Source organism: Suricata suricatta, chromosome 11 (genome assembly GCF_006229205.1).
Source record: "Suricata suricatta isolate VVHF042 chromosome 11, meerkat_22Aug2017_6uvM2_HiC, whole genome shotgun sequence".
NCBI lineage: Eukaryota > Metazoa > Chordata > Mammalia > Carnivora > Herpestidae > Suricata > Suricata suricatta.
Window position 1 is genome coordinate 9,211,308 of NC_043710.1, and position 6,000 is coordinate 9,217,307.

General features: G+C 61.5%; 1 protein-coding gene and 1 long non-coding RNA gene across 2 annotated transcripts in view; one reads left to right on the forward strand and one right to left on the reverse strand.

Annotated features, from left to right (window-relative positions):
• The window catches only part of DAGLA (diacylglycerol lipase alpha), a 60,140-nt gene that overhangs the window by 45,090 nt on the left and 9,050 nt on the right, over positions 1-6,000 (reverse strand). The gene's annotated exons all lie outside the window — the stretch shown is intronic.
• Positions 1,551-5,994, forward strand: LOC115306294. Its single transcript, XR_003915297.1, has 5 exons — positions 1,551-2,457; positions 2,802-3,508; positions 3,656-4,141; positions 4,437-4,625; positions 5,046-5,994. It is a non-coding gene; the product is annotated as an uncharacterized LOC115306294 (long non-coding RNA).

A 6,000-nucleotide genomic window follows, 5' to 3' on the forward strand; every position in this document is an offset into this window, starting at 1 on the left:
TGCTCAGGTCCCTAGATGCCTACGGCTCTTCCCGTGCTGGGCGCGGTGGTCCTGCTCCATGGAGCACTTGGGGTCTCAGGGTGCGGTGCGGGGGCAGAGCTCTGTGAGGGGCCCGCCCACAGACAACCCCAGGGACCTGCTCCCCCATTCCCGGGACTCCCTCCGTCTACCAGACACCTTCACAAACAGCTCCTGCCTAGGCTGAGGCACAGCCAGGCCGGGGGTGAGTCAGCCAGGGAAATCCCAGCCCCAGCACCCGCCGCTGGGTGACAGTTCCGCTGACACCTACGGAGTGGGGTGCCCAGCCCCTCCCAACAGAGGGCAAGAGGAACACCCAGGCTCCCCCACCCCCATTTCCTGTTCCCTGAGAGGGGAGCCTGGCGAGGGCGGCAGCGGGAGGGAGGAGTCATGGTGCCAGGGAGCCCTCTGGTCCCACGCCTCATTCTGTGGCCTCTTCAGCCCTCCCTGTCCTTGGCATGTCGGCAGGGGGATGAGCTGGGGTCCTGCCTGGTGCTTACCACCCCAACCACCCAGGATCCTGCTTCCAGGGCCTGGGCACCCCCAGGGTCTTACCCAGCAAGGGTCCTGGACAGCCTCACCTCATTCCTGAGAGGCCCTGGCCTCTGACCCCTGCCCGGGTACCCACCCCGCCACATGCTGTCCTGCACTGCAAGGAGGGCAGGCACAAGGAAAGCAATGAGGAGAAGAAGGCCAGGAGAGGACCAGCCTGAGAGCCAGAAAGGGGAAGGACAGAAAAGACAGGTACAAAGGCTGCTCCCGGCAGGACATCCTGTCCCTCCAGAAACCGGGCCAGGTCCCCACAAACCAGCCGGACCGGTTCATTGGTGTTAGCAGCTACTTCACTGCCTGGGGGTGCAGGGGAGGGGGTCTGCGAGAGATCCCACCTGTGGCAGCGGCAGGCCAGGTCTGTCCTGTGGGACATTCTGGCCAGTGCCTCACTGTCCAATGCCACCCGCCCCGTTACCCCCTTCCCTTCTAGCCGGACTCCTTCTTGGCATTGGACAGGAGAGTGAGTTCTGAGCACACCCCCTCCTGCTCCCCCCAATACCTCAGTGCGCTCCAAGACAAGGGCAGAAGGGCCTAGGAGTGCCACCTGGGGCTTCAGATGCACTCAGGCCCCCCTTCTAGGAGTTCACAGTGCAAAAGGCAGCCCGGACGCTATGGAGTCTTGATGTTGGGGACCCCATAGTGGGGACACCTGCTGGGCCCAAGCGACACAGAAGGCTGCACCGGAGGCTGAGCAGGAGAGCGCTGCCGGGGGAATAAGGCAGGAAAGTAAGGTTTGCTTGTTCCCTCCTGCCCCACAGAAAGCCTCTCCTAACCCCAGAGGCAAATGTACCTTGTTCCTGGGCCGGACCCCAGCCAGCACGGAGCCTAGCCTCCCTCACCTCTGCCCTTGTAGGTAGGGGTGTGTGCTGAGCACTCCCATTAGCACCCAGTTCCGGCCACTGATTTCTATGCAGGCTCCCTGGGCCAGGGAAAACGCACTGGGGGACGCACAAAGGGCAGGTGCCCCGCGCCCTGGGCAGGAGCCCCTCCACAGGGACGGAGACAAAAGCCCAAGTTGTGGTTGTCCCAGCGCTCCCCTCGCCCACCCCACCCTGATCCTCCCACCTGGCGGATGCTTCCCCCTCTTCACGACTCTCCCTGCAGACTGGGCCTCCCGGACTTGCCAGGCAAGGAAGTTGTGGTGGGAGAGACCCAGAAACCCATCCATTTCTTTGAAAGAAGACTGAGAACATGTGACCACACCAGTCCCATGGGTTTACTTAAATGTCGTTAAAACAAATGGCTTGAATGGATTTCTCCCAGCCTCCCTCCTCCCTGAGCCACTCACTGGAAAGCAGCCGCTCAAAGGGCCCGGAGACTCAGAGCTGCCAGCTGGGCAGGGGGCACTGGGACCGAGGGTAGCTCTGAACGGGCGGATGGAGAAGGCACACACCCAACCACAGGTGGCCCAGAGGCTACCCAGGGTTCAAGAGAGACTAATGTCAGATTCAGGAGCATCGGGTGTCCTCTGCCCCTGTGGCCTGCTGCTTCCCACCACCCGGGGTCCCCTCCTTCCCATTACCCTTGCCCGGAGGCCCTGCCCTGAGCAGCTGCCGTGGCACACGCTTGCTCTGGGCAGCTGGGACGGACAGGCGGAGTTTTCTCCCGGACTGCACAACCTGCTTAGAAACCTAAACACGGGGGTAGGAGTGGGAAGGTATGTGATTCCCAACAGGCTGGGTCTGGAAGGGCCTGGGGGGAAGCAGAGCTCAACCGTCCTTGACTCTTAGAGCCGAAACCCCTGAGCCCAGAGAAGCATGCTGGCAGGCCCAAGGTCAGCACGGCGATGCGGCTCTGTCCGGTCCTCGGCCGCATTCCCAGCCTCTGTTCAACCACCATTTCCCAGGAACATCCTCTGTGCCTAGACTCTGGAACTTAGGCGCCCAGGTGACCCCTGATGAAAAGTGCTTGCCCCACAGGCTTACAGGCGGGGGTGGGGGGTGGGGGGGGTGCTCCCGCCCCTCGGCTCTCCCCTCCCAATCCCTCCTGTGTGAAGGGGAGGAGGTGTCCTCGCCTTTACTATGGACGATTCAGAGCAGACAGGAGGCAAAGGGGCTGGAGAAACAGTGTGAAGGACTGGGAGGTGACAGGGACGGTGGTGGAGATCACCCCAGCAGGCAGGTCAGGTGGGAGGGGTGCTGTCCTGGGAGTCTGGGCCTCTCACTGGCACCTGTGACCGAGGACCCTGGGCCAGGCGATGCTTATCTGTGCCTACTTTTTCCTTCTTACAGAATACATGTTCTCTATAGAAAACAGAAGCCAAACAAACACAGAGAGAAAGAGACGAACAGAAGTCACCACAATCCTCCTAGGAAAACTATGAACTATGAACATCCGTCCACAGTCTTTTGTCTGTCCAAATACAGGATCGTTCTGAACCTGCTGCTTTTCCCCATCGTGCGAGGAAGGCGGATATTTCTCCTTGTTAAATACTGTCCCGGCCCCATCACCCCTCAGCCTTGCACATGGGGTGCGCGAGTTCATTCGACATACCCCTCCGGTGGCCATCAGGCTGTTCCTCCTCTCATTGTGACAAAAGGCCCCGCCGGGTCTGAGGCAGAGCAGCCCCAGCACCCCAGGTGGGGCCGTGCTGGAGCCCCGGGGTTCCTGCCCCGCCCCGTCCAGTGCTCCTTCTCCCCACCCCACCACAAAGCCTCGTGCACAAGACGGGGAGGGGTGGGGAGTGGGGGTCCTGCTCTTCTCCACAGCCCTCAGGCAGCGAGTGACCCCCCCCCCAAACCCGGTGACTCTCAACTGGAATGGCAGTGAGGAGATGGACAAATGCAGATTCCCAGGCCCCACCCAGAAATCCTGAATCCACTGGTCCGACATCGGGCCTAGGAACCTATATCTGGAGCAAGCCCCACCTGGCCAAGACCAGGAGGCTCTGAGGCTGGGATCACCCACCCTGCACCCAGAGAAGCCCTGTTTCTAGAGGGTGAGCCCAGCAGTGTTTCTCTGCCCAGAGCGAGTGAAGGAACACAGCATCCCAGGCCTGGTTAAACCGCAGAATCCTGGGCTCCACCCCCAGAGATTCTAAGTGCGGGGTGGGGGTGACACAGATTCTATATTAACCTGTTCCCAGGTGCTGCTGCTGGCCCACGGGCCACACTCAGGGGCACTGAACTAAAGCCACTGTGGGCACAAGCAGGTACAGGTGGCGGGCACTCACCCTGGGTGGAGAATCACAGCTCCTAGTAAGTAAGCCCTCCTGGGGGTCAGACACCGCATCCTGGCTGCCCAAGGCGTGCTCTGTGAGCCACACCACCAGGCACAGACCTGCGGCCCCATCCAGCCTCCACGGGGATCCGTGTGCCTATCACAGTCCTTCACAAGCCTCGTCCCTTGTCATCCTCCTGATACCCGCCCCCCCAGAAGTAGGTCATGGATCCCTTTGGTTTTACAGGGGAAACACAGCTGAGCGGCTAAGTGACTTGGTTAAGGTCTCAAGTACAACCAGCGGGAGATGCTACTGGAAGCAGGTGGCCCAGCCTCGGACCCCGAGCTCCCAACCCCGCAGCCCAACACTCCCTGTGGCTTCTTCGTGGAATCCCCACAGCTACTCTGCCAGGTGGGCTCGAACTCTTCACTCTACGGATGGAACCTCGGTGCAGGGGGTGTCAGACGGGCCACAGCTGTCCCGGGAAACGGTGACCCTGGAATCGGCCCCATTTGCTGGGTCCGCACCCGGGTTCCCTCCCTCCGGCCTGCTCTGTCTGCATCACTGATCCAGGGCGCAGGGCCTGGGTGGGGTGCCCGCCTCCGGAGCCTGCAGGCTCTGCACACGCAGCTGGGGGGCAGGAAATGGGAAGTGGGGTGGAGGAATCAGGAACTCAGTTTGGTCTGAGGACGTTCTTTTTTCACAGCCAGACTCGGTCCTGTGTGCCTTTTGAAAGGAAGGAGAGAATAGCTGTGCTCAGCCCAACGAGGCCGGCCTCTTTCAACCTGCCAGTCGCTGCCATTTCCAATTACAACTTCAGAGGCCCCTGTAATTTATACATCCCAGGATGCACCGCTCCAGCTGCTTTATGACGGGAGTTCGTTACACTATTAAGGTTAAACTTTTATAAAGTACTGAGCAGGTGGTGGGCTGGGTGCCCAGCTCAGTTACCGCTGCCGGAAGCCTGCTGAATGGGGTTCACCTGGGGATGTGCGGGGGGCAGGCTCTCTAAAGGGGCCGGGAAGTGGAGAAGGCGGTCTCAGAGAGCAGGGGCCATCCATTAGCCCTGTTATCAAACCGAAGGGGAGAGCAGGCTGGCAGCATGGAGAGCCAGCCGCAAGGGCTCAACGTTACAGGCAGGGGGCATGTGGGGTGAGAGGAACAGTCCTTTGTGCGCCTGAGAGCCGCCTGCCCGCGAGGTGCGGGGTCTGAGGAGGTGGCCTCGAGCCGCGGGTGGCCTCCCCATGGGGGACCGGCAGTGGGGGAGGCCGCTCTCTCAGCAATGAGGTGGCCAAAGGGAGCCTTCCTTTTGTAGGAACCTGCGCTTCCCATGGCCCGGAGGGTCCCCAAACCTGACACGAGGTGGGAGAGCAAGAAGGAACACCCCAAGAGCTGGGGCCAGACGGAGAAGGGTCTGCAGTCTGCCAGCTGCAAACTTACAGCCCTTCAGCAGAACCCCCCCCCCCCCGCCATTCTGGACCTCTCCCTCTGCTGTAAAAGATGGGTGCTTCCCTCCTCGGGGGGTGGGGGTGGGCACTGCCCGAAGCGCAGAGCCGAGCACCGGGTGAGTGGCTGCCATTCTCGTTCTTGGCGTGATGTCAATTACTGCACAGAAAGCAGAGAGCACTGGCCTGGCCAGGAGGGCTTTGCCCGTGTCACTGTTGTCACATCTGGAAGATGCGTGTTACAGGTCAGTCCCCAACCTGGGAAACTCCCAGAGGCCCGGTGGGGGCTCTTCTCTGCCTGTCCTCAGCTCCACGTGCAAGCCCAGCACACCGCACGTGTGTGGCAGACGTCCCTGAAAGAACCATGTGGACCAAGGGGGCACGGCTCTTCACCGCCTGGCCCCCGTCCCGGAGAAGGAGGTGGAGGGACACCAAGTTCTTTTCCAAAGTATGAAATTGATGCAACCTCCTGAGACGAATTCCTGGACTTCCCAGGAGGAAAGAGACTCTGGCTGCGGCTCCAAGACCCCAGGCTGGACTCTGGCCTTCTCCTTCTGTGTGTCCTTGGCATCGGGGAGGAATGGTTGCGACTGGAACCTGAAGCCTCAGCTGGGGCTCTGGGGCAACTCCCCCCCCAGGGTGGGTTCCCCGTGGCCGCCAACCCCCTCCCCTCGGCAGCAGGGGCCTCCTCCTGCAGTCACTGGAGCGGCAGGCTCCCGGGACCGGAGGGGGACGCAACAGGACTCTGGATTTGTCAAGGTTGCCGGTTTTCTTGGGAGGGGCCAAGTGGTGGCCCCCAGCCTCCGGGTGCACCAAGCGGAGTGG